The sequence below is a fragment of the Macrotis lagotis genome, chromosome 5 (genome assembly GCF_037893015.1).
Source record: "Macrotis lagotis isolate mMagLag1 chromosome 5, bilby.v1.9.chrom.fasta, whole genome shotgun sequence".
Taxonomy (NCBI): Eukaryota; Metazoa; Chordata; class Mammalia; order Peramelemorphia; family Peramelidae; genus Macrotis; species Macrotis lagotis.
The window spans coordinates 17,182,972-17,200,034 of NC_133662.1; positions in this window are offsets into that span (position 1 = coordinate 17,182,972).

Consider the following 17,063-nt stretch of genomic DNA (forward strand, 5'->3'; position numbering starts at 1 on the left):
AGTTGCTTTACCCATACTCAGATCTGGGTCACAGAGCAGGGACTCTCCTCACAATTCCAGGGCAGAAAAGTAGTGCTTGTGGTCACCCACAGACCATTAGAGCAATCAGAGTCCCTTATAAGGCCTTGGAGGAACTGAGGTGGTTTCCCTGAAAACAGTTGCAAAAACCCTCAAAAGCTCAGGACAGTATGTCCTCCACCTTGGGAGCAGGGTCCCGCCTTAAAGAAGAGTTAAAAATCAAGTCAGACTGGGGAAATGAGCAAACAAGAGAAGAAAATAAATCTGATCATAGACAATTACTTTGGTCCCATGGAGTATCAAAATACACATTCAAAAGATAATAAAGGGGGCGGCTAGGTGGTGTAGTAGATAAAGCACCGGCCTTGGAGTCAGGAGTACCTGGGTTCAAATCCGGTCTCAGACACTTAATAATTACCTAGCTGTGTGGCCTTGGCCAAGCCACTTCACCCCATTTGCCTTGCAAAAACCTAAAAAAAAAGATAATAAAAGGAAAGCCTCTGTATCCAAAGTCACCAAGAAAATTATGAATTGGTCTTAGGTTATGGTGGAGCTCAAAAAAGATTTTGAAAATCAAGTAAGGGAGGTAGAGGAAAAATTGGGAAGATAAATGAGAGTGATGCAGAAAAATCATGAAAACCAAGTCAGCACCTGAATGAAAAAAAATACTGAAGAAAATAACATATTCAAAACCAGTTTGGGTCAAATGGAAAAAAGTCTAAAAGGCCAATGAGGAAAAGAACGCCTTAAAAAGCAGAAATAGCCAGATGGAAAAGGAGATACAAAACCTCTCTGAAGAAAACAATTCCTTAAGTGTAGAATGGAGCTGATAACTTTGTGAGAAACTGAGAAACAATAAAACAAAACCAAAAGAATGAAAAACTAGAAGAAAATATAAAATATCTTATTGGAAAAACAACTAACCTGGAAATTCAGGAAAAAAATAATTTAAACATTATTGGACTACTCAAAAATTATGACCATAAAAGAATTCTAGACTTTGTTTTTCAAGAATTTCAAGAATTTCTCCAGGAAAATTGTCCTGGAGAAGCTGAGGATAAAATGGAAATTGAAAGAATCCACCTATCACCTCCTGAAAGAGATCCCAAAATGAAAATTGCCAGGAATATTACAGTCAAATTTCAGAGCTCCCAAGTCAAGGGAATATTACAAGAAGTCAAAAAGAAATGATTCAAATATTGTGGAGCTACAATCAGGATAACACAAGATTTATCAGCTTCTACATTAAGGGCTCATAGGGACTGGAATATGATATTCCAAAAGACAAAAGAGCTTGTTTTACAACCAAGAATCAATTACCCAGAAAAATTGAATATACTCTTTCAAGGAAAAAGATTGACATTCAATGAAATAGAGGACTTTGAGACCTTCCTGTTAAAATGAACAGAACTGAACAGGAAGTTTGATCTTCAAATACAGGACTGAGGTGAAGCATCGAAAGGGCAAAAAGGAAGGGCAATGAATTGCTTGTACTCCTGCATGGGAAGATAATACTGATGATTCATACATACCTTCTCATTTTTTAGGACAACTAGAAGGAGCATATATAGACAAAGCACAGGAGGGAGTTGAATTTGAAGGTATAATATATTTTAAAATATGAAGTTAATGGACAAGAAAGGAATGTTCTGGAAGATAGGGAAAGGAGAGGTAAAATGGGGTACATTATTTCACATAAAAAAGGCAAGAAAATGGAATGGAATGGAAGAGGGGTAAGGTGAAGGGAAATGAGTGAGCTTTCATTCTCATCAGAAATTGCTCAGAGAGGAAATAATATACACATTCAATTGATATAGAAATCTATCTTACCCTAGAGGAAATAGGAGAAGAAAGGATGGGAGAAAAGGGACAGGGGGAGAGAAGAGGGGAGGGGAGCATAGGTTATAGAAGAGAGGGAAGATCATAGGAGAGGGTAGTAGATACAACACACTATTGAGGAAGGACAAAGTGAAAGGAGAAAGAGAGTAATAAAAGGGGGAGGGGAATAGGATGGAGGGAAATAAAGCTTGTAATAGCAATTGTGGGAAAAAAATATTGAAGCAATTTCTCTCATGGACTTATGATAAAGAATGCTATCCATCCCAAAGAAAGAGCTGATGGTGTCTAAATACAGACTGAAGCACACACTTTTTTCTCCACTTTGTTTTTCCTGCAGCTTCTCTTTCTCTGGGAGGGGGGTAGGATTATGTTTACTTTTACAATATAACTATTGCAGTAATGTGAAAAAATCAATGCTAATGACAAATATGGAAATATATTCAGTGTGAATATGTATGTATAACTTGTATCAGACTCCTTGTTCTCTTGGGGGGGTGAGGAAGGAAGGGAGAAAATTTTAAGAGAATGAATATTGAAAATTATATCTATATATAATTGGAAAAAATAAAATATATATTAAAAGCAAACATGTAGTCATGCAAAACCTCCATAATAGTCATACTGTAAAAGTAAACATAGACCACCCTCTCTTACTCACCAAAAAGAAATTTCAAGTAAAATCAAGTTAAAAAAATGTGTCAATCTTTATTCACACACCATCAGCTATCTTTCGGGATGGATAGTATTCTTTATCAAAAGTCCTTCAGAGTTGTCTTGAGTCACAGCATTGATGATTTGTTTAAGCATTCTCCAACTGATGGCCATCCCCCTCAACTTGGCAGAAAAGAGCTGCTTTAAATATTTTTATATGTATAGATCCTTTTCTTTCTTGTTTTTCAACTCTTCAGAAAGATAGACCTAGTGGTGATGTTGTTGGGTTAAAAGGTAGGCATGGTTCTCTAGCCCCATGGATAGTTGCTCTACAGAACTGTTCAATCATTTCTCAACTGCTCCTTCCATGTATTAATGTCTCATTTCCCCCACATCCCCTCCAATATTTGTCATTTTCTCTTTCTGATCTATCTAATAGCAATTCAATAAATTTGCACTCATGTGATCAATAGTGAGTTAGGATTTTTTTATCATAGCCAGATAGCATTGATAACCTCATCTGAAAACTCTTCATATCTTTTGATTCCATAGAGAAATGGCTCTTACTTTTTATTGATTTGACTCAGTTCTCTGTGTTTGATAAATGAAATTTTTATCAGTCACTCGTTTAAATATTTTCCCAGTTACTATTGCTAACTGTATTTCCCTCTGCCCTCCCCCACCTCCATTTATTCTATTCTCTCCCTGTCCCTCCTCAAAAGAATTTTGCCTCTGACTATCCCATACCCCAATCTTCCCTCTCTTCTATGACCTCCCCATCCTTTCTCCCATCCCCTGCCCCTCCTATTTTTTTAGGGTAAAATAGATTTCTTTACCCAATTGAGTATGTGTTATTTTCATTCTCTCTCTTTCTCTCTCTCTCTCTCTCTCTCTCTCTCTCTCTCTCTCTCTCTCTCTCTCTCTCCCAACTTTGATAAGATTAAGGCTCACTTCCCCCCCAAATCACCCCCTCCAACTCTACTGCAAAAACTTTTTAATCTCTTTTATGTGAAATAACATCCCATTCCACCTCTCCCTTTCTCCTCCAAGTATATTTCTCTCTCACCCCTTAACCCCATCTTTTTAATATAGTTTTCACTCCTCTCTGTGTTCTGTGTATATATGTGTATATATATATATGTGTGTATATATATATATATATGTATGTATGTATGTATGTGTATATGTATGGGATATTTCAAATGAGTTATGAGTTATCAATATCATTTTCCCATGCAGGAATATAAGAATTTTAATATCATTAATTCCCCTATAATTTGTCTTTCCTGTTTAACTTTTTATGCTTTACTTGAGTCTCATATTTGAGGATCAAATTTCCTAATCAGCTCTGGTCTGACAAGGTCATCAGGCCTAGGAAATGAGCTCATCTGGATTATGGAATTCCTAAACAATGAACATGGTTTACTAGGGATTTGCTTTCTGGTCTTTACACCAGGACAAATTTAAACTTGAAAAGTAGGAAAAAAGATCACTTAAAGCATGCTAAGTGAAATCTCTTATGCATGTTTGAGTTCTAGTAAACTTTTGTCAACTCCATGAGAGGAAAAATAACTGTATCTAACCATAAGCTGTGACTGGTGAAATTTTGGAAAGGCCACTAACTATTCAGGGGAAAAGTGGTTCTGAACTGGCATAGGTAGAGGTATGTATCTTGGAGAATGGGTAAAGGGAGACCTTTGACCTAAGCTTAAGGCTCAATTTTGTTATGGCTCAATTTCCCCATTGTGTTCCTTTTCAAGAGGAATGTTTTCCACTTTGCTTTTACTGAGTTTGACTATGAGATGGAATTGCTACTGCATGTTTGGTGGTCAATTGTGACTTGTTCCTAAAAATAAAACAGAGCTAGGAATACTTTATCCTGCTGTATATGTTTTGAGTCATCAAGGAGGTTATAATCATGTCCCAGATTTTTCTCTTTGTAATAAACTTCTATAATCTCAATAAGTGATCAATAGAAGAGGTGCATAAATAATACGCCTTGCTACCACACAATTTTCTCCCTATGTGTTGAAAAGAACAGTACTACCCAAATAGGGGGACTGCCATGCCATGAGATACACTGATTATGGGGAAAAGTCAGGGAAAATATATCATGAGGAGGTTGAATGCTTTGGGTGAGAAACAAGTCAGTGCCCAGAGTACATAGGGAAACTGAATGGTGTAATAATGAGAAAGAAGATTGGAAATGTGGAGTGAAGAGGTTGGTTATAAAAGCCTTTGAATTCCAAAAATGTGTATTGGATCTTGGAGATGAAAGAGAGTCTCTGGAATATACTAACTGAGGGATAAAAGGTTAGATCTGTGTTTTAAGAAATTCAGATTGATGACTGAGTGTAAGACAGACTGAAGACAAGTAGACCAATGAGTAACTTGAATTACTACAATGTTCAATGTAGGAGTTTATGAGGGTAATGCATCAGGATGATAGCAGTTTCAAAGGATAGAGAAGGGTAAATTTGAAATGTTTTATGAAAGCAAAATCAAAAGGCATTGGACACAAATATGATTGGGGAGAGGAGGATAGGACAGTGAGGAATTAAATATAACACCTCCATCACCAACCTGGATGATAGGGAGCATTTTGATACTCTCAGAAGTAATAGTGAAATTAGAAAAAGTGGAAGATTAGGGAAAGGAAAAAATAAAAATTTTAGTTTCACGGCATGTTAAGTTTAAGATGTTTGTGGGATAACCAATTCAAGGTGTCTAATTGAAGATTGTCTAAGTTGAAGATGTAAAACTGGAGGTTATTAAAGAAATTGGGGCTAAATAAGTAGATTTGAGAATCAGCAGCAAAGAGATGATAATTGAATCTCTAGATCACCAAGAGAAATAATCTAGAGGTAGAAGAAAAAAGAGCCCAGGGAGAATCCTGTAGGAGACCTCTTTTAACTGGAATGACCTGGATGAAGATCCAGAAAAGAAGACTGTAAAGGACTGGTGACATAGTTAGGAGGTGACCCAAGACAGGAGTGTCCAAAAAACCTAGAGAGAAGGAGATTTCAAGGCAAAAAGAATGCTAGACAATATCAGAGGCTGCAAAGAGGTCAGAAAGGATGAGGATGAAGAAAAGATCAATAGATCCGTTGTTCAGTCTAATAATCCTAATAGTCCCAATCCAGCTTGGGAAAGTCTCCTTGGTGAGTTAAACCTACATTTGGAAGATGTGGCAGGAGGAGCTCTCCTCCTTTCCAGTAAGGGATGGGGTTTTTGGTGGTAGAGAACCCATTTAGACCCTCTTAGCTGATCCCACCTCTTCCAGTAGTATGTCAAGAAGTTTTTAGAGAACATCAGCATTTGAAAGTCTCTTATAGGTCAGTGGTGCTGCTAAGGATAAACTCAGGTAGAGGAGAGAGATAAGGACAAGGAGGACAGAGGGGCTGAAGTTTCCTAGCTGGCCTCAATCTGGGGAAATTCCTCAGACCACTGTCTTCTTAGTGTCTTCATAACTCTCATCATTCTCTTCCCTATACTGAAGGGTCAAAGGAGAGCAGGGAGGAAGGAGTTTCATACCTTTTCAAGGTTTCCTAGCTGCAATCACCCACCCACTTCTTCAAATCCAATTTCCAAAGGTTAACATTTTTCATTTTCTTGTGAAAGTGTTCTAGACAGAGTTCTAAAAGTCAGATACCTTGAGAGGAGGTGAAGAGAAGGAAATGGAAAGAGAGGCAGGGAAAAGAGATTAAACTTTGAACTCTTCCTATGGAGAAGGGAGACAGAGTGAGAAGAGAGTCAGGGCTCACCCTAGCAGCTGCTACTTCTTTGAATGCCAAATAAAGGATTGTACATTGGATCTTGGAGATGAGAGGGAGTCCTTGGAATTCATTGATTGAGGGTCAGATCTGTGCTTTGGGAAATTCAGATTGAAACTGAGTTTAAGAAGGACTAAAGGCAGGAAAAGTAATCAACACCTTGAAATACTGCAATGGTCAAGATAAGAGTTTATGAAGCCTTGGGCCAGGGTTTATAGCAGTTTCAGAAGAAAGCAAAGGTTATATGTTTGAGAGATTTTTTTTGAAGGTAAAATCAATAAGCATTGCACATAAATTTGATTGGGGGGAGGAGAAGATGAGTCAGTGAGGAGCTAAATATAATAACTAAATTGCCAGCCTGGATGATTGAGAGGACTGTGGTACTCTCAACAGAAATGATGAAATTTGGAGAATTAGGAAGGGGAAAGATAGTAAGTTTAGTTTCAGGACATGCTGAGTTTAGAATATCTGTGCAATAGCCCATTCAAGATGTAGTTGAAGATGTGAGACTGGAGGTCAGTAAAACGATTGGACCTAGTTAAGTAGATTTGAGAATCATCAGCATAGATCACTGAATCTGTAATAGTAAAGTTTGTCCTTCATTTTTTTTAAATTTTAGAAATGTTTTATTTATTTTGAGTTTTACAATTTCCCCCCCAATCTTGTTTCCCTCCCCCCACCCCCCACAGAAGGCAGTTTGTTAGTCTTTACATCATTCCTATAGTATGCATTGATCTACGTTGAATGTGATGAGAGAGAAATCATATCCTTAAGAAAGAAGCATATAGTATATGATATAGCAGAATTACATAATAAGATAACATTTTTTAAAATTAAAGGTAATAGTGTTTGGTCTTTGTTCAAACTCCACAATTCTTTCTCAGGATACAGATGGCATTCTCCATCACAGATATCCCAAGATCGTGCTTGATTGTTGCCCTATTGGTATGAGCAACTCCATTAAGGTTGATCATCACTCCCATGTTGCTGTTAGGGTGTGCATTGTTCTTCTGGTTCTGCTCATCTGGCTCAGTATCAGTTCATGCAAATCCTTCTAGGCTTCCCTGAATACCCATCCCTCCTGGTTTCTAATAGAACAATAGTGTTCCATGACATACATATACCAGTTTGTTAAGCCATTCCCCAATTGATGGACATTCTCTCAGTTTCCATTTCTTTGCCACCACAAACAGAGCTGCTAAGAACATTGGTGATGTTTTTACCCCTTTTCATAATCTCTTCAGGATATAGACCCAATTCCTGGATCAAAGGGTATGTCCTTCATTCTTGAAGAAGACCATGACATCAGGGAAGTGATATCATGACAAGCACATGAATTGGATTTGAGTGAGGGGGTACTGTGCTAAGTCATTGGTCTCACTTTCTCCTCCAGAGTCATCTAGATCCAGTGGTCAGATATGAATCATGGCAACTGGAGATGACTCTGGATGCAAGGCAAACAGGGTTAAGTGACTTGCCCCAGGTCAAATAGTTAGTTAGTGTCAGTTGAATGAGGTCACATTCAAACTCTGGTCCTCCTGACTCCAAAGCCAGTGCTTTATACATTGTGCCACCTAGCTGCCCACTGAATCTATGGAGGATATTGAAATCACCAAAGAATCTATACACAAATAAAATAATCTAGACACAAAGGAGAAAAGTGCACAGGACAGAGCCTTGTGGAAGATTCCCATGGAACTGGTATGACCTGAATAATGGTCTAGAAAAGAAGTCTGAAAAGAAGCAGTCAGGTAGTTAGGAGGAGAGTCAGCACAGAGGAGTGTCACAAAAACATAGAGAGAATGGGGTTTCAAGGAAAAAGGATTTTAGATAAGGTCAAAGGCTGAAGAGGATAAGAATGGAGGGAAAAGCCATTAGACCCATTCTTCGGCCATCAATACTCCCAACCAGTATCCTCTTGGTGAATAATCCTACAGTTGAAGGATATGGCAGAAGGGGCTGCTCATCCTTTTTTGGAGCGAAGATGGGTTTTGGGGGTGTGGAGGAGGGAGCCTCCTTGGTCAACCCTACAATTTACAGTAATCTATCAAGAAGGAGATTTTAGAGAACAGCTACATTTGAAAGACACTCACAGCTCAGTGGTGCTGAAAACAAACTACTGGGTGAAGGACAGGGTGGAGTGGGACCTAAGGTGTTCTTAGCTGACCTCAATCTGGGGGAAGTAGCCAGCCAAGCTTCTTTTCTTCTTCTTCATCATCCTCATCATCTTTTCACTGACTGGAGCATCAAAGAAGGGTCATAGGGGAAGGATTCAGTGGGCAGCTGTGATCCTGGTAACTGTGTCTGGCTCAAAATACCCACTCAACTTTTACAGTCGTTTGGAGGGAGGGGACCAACAGAGGGACTCTGGGCTGGAAGACAGAAAAATTGGGTGTGGTCTGGGGGGAGGGGTCTCCAGGGTTGATTTCCTCATGGGTTTTTTTATCTCTTTAAGTAATCTCTGAGACTTAAGAAGAAGGATCTACGATTTCAAAAAGATAAGAGTAAACTCTGGAAACTCTTTTGGAGAGACAAAATTTACTTTATCCAAGAAGGGAAGGGGAGGTGGTGTCATAATAAAACATCAAGATTAGTTTAGTGGAAGGGGCTCTTGAATGACTGGATAAAAGAAATAGGGTGATAAAGTAAAAAATTATTAGAATTATTCCAGTGTTGGGGTGGGAGAGGGGGCAGAACCGATAAACTATAAACAAGGGAAATAAGAGCTAAAGCTTTCTAGCTACTACATCCTCCCCCTTCACTTCCTCATTCTTTTCATTATCCCAGGGGAAACCTCCAGGCTGTATCTTCAAGCTACAAAGCAGTCAAGGTTTCCTAGCTGCCATCACTACCCGGCCTTTCATCAGTTCCTTTCCCAAAGACTAGTAATTCTTTATTCTCTGTTGAACGTTCTCTAGACAAGGGGAATTTATAAAAATCACCTGTCTTGGGAGGGAGTGAGGAGTAAGAGCTGGGAGAAGTGAGAAAAAAAGACATTCAGTTGGTTGAGCTATTCCAGTGGGGAAGGGAAAAGGGAGTTAGAGCAAGGGGCTCATTGTGGCTGCGGGACTGGGAGTGGAGTAGGGGAGCTTGTCCTGGATTTGGGGATAGGAATGGAGGGAAGGCCTCACTCTATTTCAACTTCACGTCTCATCCTGGAAAGGCAGAAACCTTTCCCAATACAGGTGTGGTTAGTGTTGATTATTCTGATAATGGAGGGATTTCCCGGTCTGGTTCTCCGCACCGGGAGCTGGAAGAGTAACCGGGAGTGATAGGGAGGTGAGCAAGGAGTCGTTGGATCAATGGCTCACTCTGGCGGCAGCTTCTTTTCTCCCTTTCGCCGCTGACAGGACTTAGCGCTTCCCCTCTGCTCTGGCTCACATTCTTCCACCATTTTTTTGTTTTCCATCACCGCCTTCTTCGACCTCCCCATCGTTATTTTTTTCCTTTCCTTCTTTACCCTCCTCCTATCCCTTCTTCACATTCTCTCCACTCCCCTCTCCTCGTCTCCTCTCCTGGGAGTCCCAAGTTTGGAGGGGTTAAAGTATCAGGAGGTGATGGCGAGAAGGGGAAGAAGCAAGGAGGATCAGTAAGAGGATTCTCACTCTTCTAGATGCTATTTTTGACTCCTCTCACTCATCACTGATACCACCCCACATTCCCATACCCAAGCCATGGCTTGTTGATTTTACCCTCCAAAAATATCTAACCCCTTCTGGAGTTAATGGAGCCTGAGCTCAAGCAGGCATAGGTGCAGATGGAAGTCTGGAAGGCGGGAGGAAGTCGTGACTGGGACAGAGACCCCTTGTCTCTTACTCTTGGGGGGGGGGGCAGGAGTGCTCAGTCAGTGAAGAAATCTTTCTTAAGCAATTGTGCTAAAAGAAAAAAAATCGGTTCCAATTTTTAAAGAGTTCATAGTCTATTGGAGAGCCCACATGCAAATACCTATCTGCAAGCATGCTACATAGAGCATGCAGTAGAAATCATCAACAAAGGGCTGGTTAGAAGAGTTAATGATTTTAAAAAACTCCCTGTAGAAGATGGGATTTTCATTGAGGCTTGTTGGTAGCAAGGAAAGCCAGGAGGCAGAGATGGGCAAAGAGAGTATTCCATACATGTACAGGGAAAATGCCCCAAATCAGGAGATGAAGTATAAGGACAGCCCACTAGTACGAGGGGAGAGGAAAGATGCGAGGGAACCAGAGTCTTGGGAAAATGGGGTAGCACAAAAGAAGACTGGAAAAATGCGAGGAGAGAGCTTTGAATGCCAAAACTTTGGATATTTGTTCCTGGTGCGATGGGGAGCCATCTCAATGTATTGGTGAGACTTCTGCTATTGGAAGATCTCTTGTGACAGCTGAGGGATAAATAGAGCAAGGAGAAAGTTTTTACAATAGTAGAAGAGATAAGAACATGTAGAGATAAGGGTCTGCAGCAGGTTGGTGGCAGTGTCAGAGGAGAAGAAAGGGTTAAGTGAGAGATATTGTGAGGGCAAAATCAACAAACCATGGCAGCAGATTGGGTATGGGAGTGTGGGGTGCTATTAGCAGAGAGTGAGAGGAGTCAAAATAACATCTAGATTAACACCCGGAGTGACTCAGAGGATGGTCCTGAGATCTTCACTGTAGTAGCTTGATATCTGAACTCTTTCTTTTTGGGTGATTATGGTTTTTTTATTTTCTTTGTTTTAAGCTGAATTGGGCTATCATATTCCTGGGAGTTTTTAATTGATGAGATTTTTAGGAAGTGATTGGTGAATTCTTTATATTTTCATTTTGCCATGATAAGGGCAATTTTCATTATTTCTAGACATTTGGTGGGTATGCGGACATTTCTAGACATTTGGTGGGTCAGGAACTCCAATATTTATTAAATATTTATTTAAATATTTATTAAATTATATCTTAATCTGATTTTTCAGCTCCATTTTTAATGAGTTTTTTATTACAAATTTTCATCTGTTAGGGGTGTCTAGGTGGCACAGTGGATAAAGCACCAGCTCTAGAGTCAGGAGTACTTGAGTTCAAATCTGGCCTCAGATACTTAATAATTGCCTAGCTATGTGGCCTTGGCAAAGCCACTTAACCCCATTTGCCTTGCAAAAACATAAAAAAAAAAATCATCTGTTACTCTAATTTTTGTTATTTCTTATTTCTTACAAATTTTCATCTTTTAACTCTAATTTTTGTCATTTCTTATTTTCTATTAGTATTTCTTATTTGTTATTCTTATCCTCTCTAATTCTCAGGGTTTTTTTTTTTTTGCTTGGGAAAACTTTTCTATTTCTTATCCTAAGTTATTAATTCCCCAATTCTTTTCTTTTTTTTTGGTTTTTGCAAAGTAATGGGGTTAAGTGACTTGCCCAGGGTCACACAACTAAGTAAATATTAAGTGTCTAAGGCCAGCTTTGAACTCAGGTCCTCCTGACTGCAGGGCCAGTGCTCTATCCACTGTGCCACCTAGTGGCCTCCATAATTTTTTCTTGAATAACTTTCATTCCTTTTCCAATTTTTTCTCAAGTACTTTTATTTCATTTGTAAAAATAGTTCTTAACTCTTGTTTCATATATTTGAGGAAGAGGAACTCTAATTGCATTTGTGCCCGAGCTATGTTTTTCTCCAGGGCTTTGCTTGTAGATGTTTTGCAGTCTTTCTTGTCTTCTGCAATTTGTTACAAGCTTCCTTGCTAATAAAATAACTTTATGTTGGGATTCCTTTTCCTTTGTTCATTCTTCTAGCTGATTTCTTGCCTCTAATTTTGTTATTAGAGACACTTCTGGAGAGAAAGACTGGACTGATGTTATTGCTTCTTTTTTGAATAATGAACAATCTGTAATTTCAGGATCTCAGGGACAGGTTGAAAACCTGCAAGGCTTCAGGTCTCCCTATGTAATGTGATCAAGGAAAATCTACTTGCTGCCCCCCACGGATATAAGTCTGACGCCTTTTCTATGTCATTTTGGAAGAGTCAAGCTATCATGGATCATATTTTTAAAAAAAAACATTCCAAATGACTAATAGAGAAATGCAAATTAAAGCAACTCTGAGGTTCCACTTCTGATTTAGCAGTTTGGAAAGATGAAAACAAAAATGAAAAATGATAATTGTTAGAAGGGATGTAGGACAGGCACAAATACATTGTTAATCAAACTTTAAATTGGTACAGCTATTTTGTATAGACATTTTAAATTATGCCCTCCCAGAGCCACTAAATTGTGCATATTCTTTGAGACATCAAAACTATTGTGAGGCTTATTGTACCCCAAAGAGATCAAAGAAAGTTGAAAAGGACCTATATATCCAAAAACAGTGAGCCTTATTTCTATAATAGCAAAAACTGGAAACTGAAGAGATAACTATTAATTAGAGAATAACTAAACAAATTATGGAATATGAATGTAATCTAATATTACTGGTCCAAAAAAGATGATGTGATAAATGGTTTCAGAGAAACCTGAGAAGATGTGCATAAACCAACACAGAATGATGTGGGCAGAACCAGGAGAACAATTTATATATTAAGAAACACAGAACAAAGGTGGGGGGAAAGCAACTTTGAAAGACTTGAAAATTCTGATCAAGGAAATGATAAACTATGATTCCAGAAAACTGATGATGAGATATACTAATCACCTGATGATGAAGTGGTGATGAATTTAAAAATGCAGAATACAACTAGCATTTTTCAATTACAGGCAATATTGGAAATTTTTTTTTAGTTTAACTATTCATATTTTCCACAGGACCTTTGGCACCTACATTGGGTGGGGATAGTGCTGAGATGGTGATAGAGATAATGGTAGAGTGAGAAAGAGAAACAGAGAGAGGTAAATAGAGAAACAGAGAGACAGGAAGAAAAGAATAAAGAGAAAACAAAGGAAAGAAAATAAGACATATTTAAAAAAAATAAATACAAGGAATAGAATAGAAGCTAGGCCCAAAAGAAGCAGAGACTTTCATGAAAGCTTTGAAAACTGATTGACAGTAACAAGAACTGCCTTCAGAATATTTGATGTCTCTGAAGCAAGTAATACACCTTAAAAGGAGTTGACCTTCCCCTAGAAAAGAAAGTTGGTCAAATTTCCCTTCTCTTAGACTCTGTCACTTTGTATATGTTTCAGTGTCTGCCTTTCTCCCTCTGCCTATGTCTCCCTGACCCTCTGTCTCTTTTCCTCCTTCTCTGTCTCTCTGTCTCTCCATTTCTTTGCCTCTTTTTCTCTGTCTCTATCTCTGTCATCCTGTCTCTTTTTCTCCTCTTTATTTCTATCTTTGTCTCTTTCTACTGTCTCTCTCAGTCTCTTGTCTTTCTCATTTCTAGACCACAGCATAACATAGAATCAGTAACTTCTGGCCAGGATTTCCTTCTTCTCCCACCACAAGTGGTTATTGAAAACTTATGAGGGAAGCAAATAGTGAGTGATCCTGCTAACCTGATGGGAGAGGTCTTGGAACTTTTCATGGGAGAAGTGGGAAGAGGCCTGAACCTTGCTAAACCTCCCTCTAATTGACCTAGATTGTTCAGATAGTAAAGATCTGAAATAGAGTGCTTATGCAGCAGTCTCTAGATTATGTTTATTTTCCAGTCTAAAGAATCATTGAGTTACTTATTTCCTTGCATTTATTCATTGGCTCCTGTGAATCTTTTGCAGTATATTTGTTTTCTTTAAGTATGAAATACTGTCCCATACCCAAAACCACATGTTTTTTTGAATGTCTGTATTGGATATAAAGAATCTGCTATCCACATTTGGGAAAACTCAGGCATGAACTTTATACAATAAATGCATTTACAAATTTTCCTAGAGGATCCCAGGTGGTGGCAATAATTCAAAAAGGAAAAAAGTTCTTGTTTCAGTCTAGTCTCCAGAGATGCACCTGGTCTATGTTAGCCCAGTGTCCTTAACAGTTCCTGATCCATAGGTTATAGAAAAAGATGAGAAAAAATGAAATGAGAATTATTGGAAGGACTCTAGGCATTCAATGGCATTCTGTAAGAAAAGTTACAATCCATTCATACCCTTTGACCCAGTGAGCTCAGTCACAATCATCTATTCCAAAGATGTGGACTGCTGTAGAATATCCTTTGGAGAAGCTTTCCTAACCTTGATACAGTAAGTTAATTCAGTAAATTGGTATCAAGTTAATAACAAGTATAAATTACTCCAGAGATTTTATAGAGGGAGAAAGCAGGTATAGGAGTTGTTAGTTATTGATGGACGCTTTTTCCATAAGTCACTTTTGGGTTTTGCTTTTGCTTTTGTTTTTGTTTTTGCAATCATTCATAGCTTTCTCTCTTTCAGGTTTACCCTTGTCCTTCCATATCAAAGAATATCAAAATGACATCACTATGTTTGATCCAAATTACAGTGTGTCCTCTGGTGAGCTCAGAATGCTCTACCACAGTCCATGTGAACAGCTAGGGTGCTTTCTCTAAACTCATGCATCTCACATTTCCTTTGAGCATAGGAAGGTATTCTTTCAGGTACCTTCTAATTCAACCCCCCAAAACTCTCAAAATTGTTTCATATATACAGTAGCTTCCTCCTGTGTTAGTGGCATTTCTACTTTCTCACTTAGCACAGTAGAACCAAAAGGGTTAGATTTCAAAATTTCTGCTTCCACAGTGACTTGAGAAAGTTTCTATCTATTTCTTCCACTTTCTTGCCACTGCAATACCTGAGTCTCACTGGGACTGCCCCTGACTGCCAATGACTATACAGAGCCTGAGACAGAGGTGCCGGCAGATTGTTTCTTCTGCCTGGTGCTGGTGCTGGTGCTGGCGCTGGCGTTGATCCTGCTAATGCTATTGCTATCTTCAGGCCACCCAATATGAGAGACCATCTGGAAAGTGGATCCTCTAAGTCAGGGAAGAGTGATTGGTCTCAAACCTGTTAAAAGTTGAAATCTCAAACTAAATGCCAATTTTTCCACTTACAACATTGTAACCAGGATTTTGAGAGTACTTTAAAATACAAAACAAATGGATTTGATTTCTGACTTGCATTTGTGTAAGGGTCAAGGTTAAAGGACTTTGGAAATGCTTTGGGAATTTGGAGGATTTATTCCATCTTTTGCCCAAGTCTAATGACTCCATATGGGTATTTAAATACATATCTGCTTAGGTCTACTGCTGGATCTGGATCTGGAAACATACAGATATGCATAAATATATATGCATTCAAAAATATATATGTTCATATTTCATATTAATGAGAAAAAACTATCAGTGTCAAGATTTTTTTGATTGATGGGAATTGTGCTTTCATAAACTTTAATTTAGAGTTGATAATAAACTAAAGAAGAAAACTAAATTCAAAGATAGAATTAGGTGTTTCCAGTGGTAATGAGCTGATGATAGATTCAATTCAAAAGAGTGAGGCTAGAGGGAAGGAGAGATATTTCCCAGAGAATCTAACAATTCACCTAGTACTTCCTTTTGAATCCCTCTGAGCTTTCTCATTTTCTCCAGACAAATACTTGAAATGGGAATTGAGCTAGACCTGAAATGATTATTACTCAGTACATAGATTTTGATTCATTAAAAATAGCCAGATTCATCAGAGAAATAATTTCTTGGAAATGGTGAGCTTCTTTTCTACTTTTGCTAATTTGATTATCTTAATTAATAAATGAAAAAGAATTACATATGAATGCAGAAAATGTAATCAGCTACAAGAAAGTTGATTTTCATTTTCTATTTCACAGTCATTTATAGTTATATCCCATTTCTGTCCCCATTGTCTGAACTCTAATGTTAAATTCAAAGAATAGCCAGTCTCAGCAAAAGGCAATGAAAAATAATAGAGCCTAAATTGTACTATTTCATTCATTTTAACAATTATTTTCATGTAATATTTGTATTAGCCTGTCATCTGCTTCATGGGTCAATAAAATTAACTATTAAATTAGCTCATCAAAATATAGCAACATTAGAGTAATTAATTATTCATATTTTGTATTGATCTTGATTAGAAAATTTTCAAATTCTGAATTCCTGATGTTTCTAACCTGAGACTCTTTTACTTGAGATGGAATCCAGAAACTAGATTGGGAAGAAGCTGTGATAATAGTATATCTGACAGTCACTGCAACTCCTTGACAAATAATTTTGTTTCAACAGTATTTCTTTCCATTTGGTTAGGAAATTTGAAGAAACTTCTGTCTATAACCTAAAAAAAACCTCAAGATTTTATGGCAAAACAAAGTTCTGAAATGTGTATATCGATGATAAACATTTCTAAAAAAAAATAAATCAGTCATTAATTTGCATGATTTAAAGTTTTTGGTAGAGTAAAATGTCTTTGTAGGAAAGTTGTGTAGATATGCCATTCATAAATTTCAAAACTGATTATTTAGGAGAATGATCATTGACTATCAAAGCAGCATTCCAACTTTCTGGATATCATGTTAATTTTTTATCTTGATTTTTTCATACTTTGTCTATTTTTAGGAATAAAAATGATAAACTTGTCACATCAGATTGAGTCATCACTTTGTAATTATATCACATCTCATTTTTATATTTGCTTAGCATCTTCACTGCCAAAAAAACCTTTATCCCAGTAAATGAAATCAATAGCATTAAGACATTATAGTAGGTCAACTTTCATGTATCACAAAATATCATATCTCAATATGCTAAAAATTATACTTGCTATATGATGTCTTTCTGTATAAGAATAGGAAGCAAAACCCTCATTTCCACCAATAATAATAATAATTTTCTATTTAAAAGTATGTTGCCAGTTCTGTTTAAGTCTTACCTAAAACTCTTTACTATCTG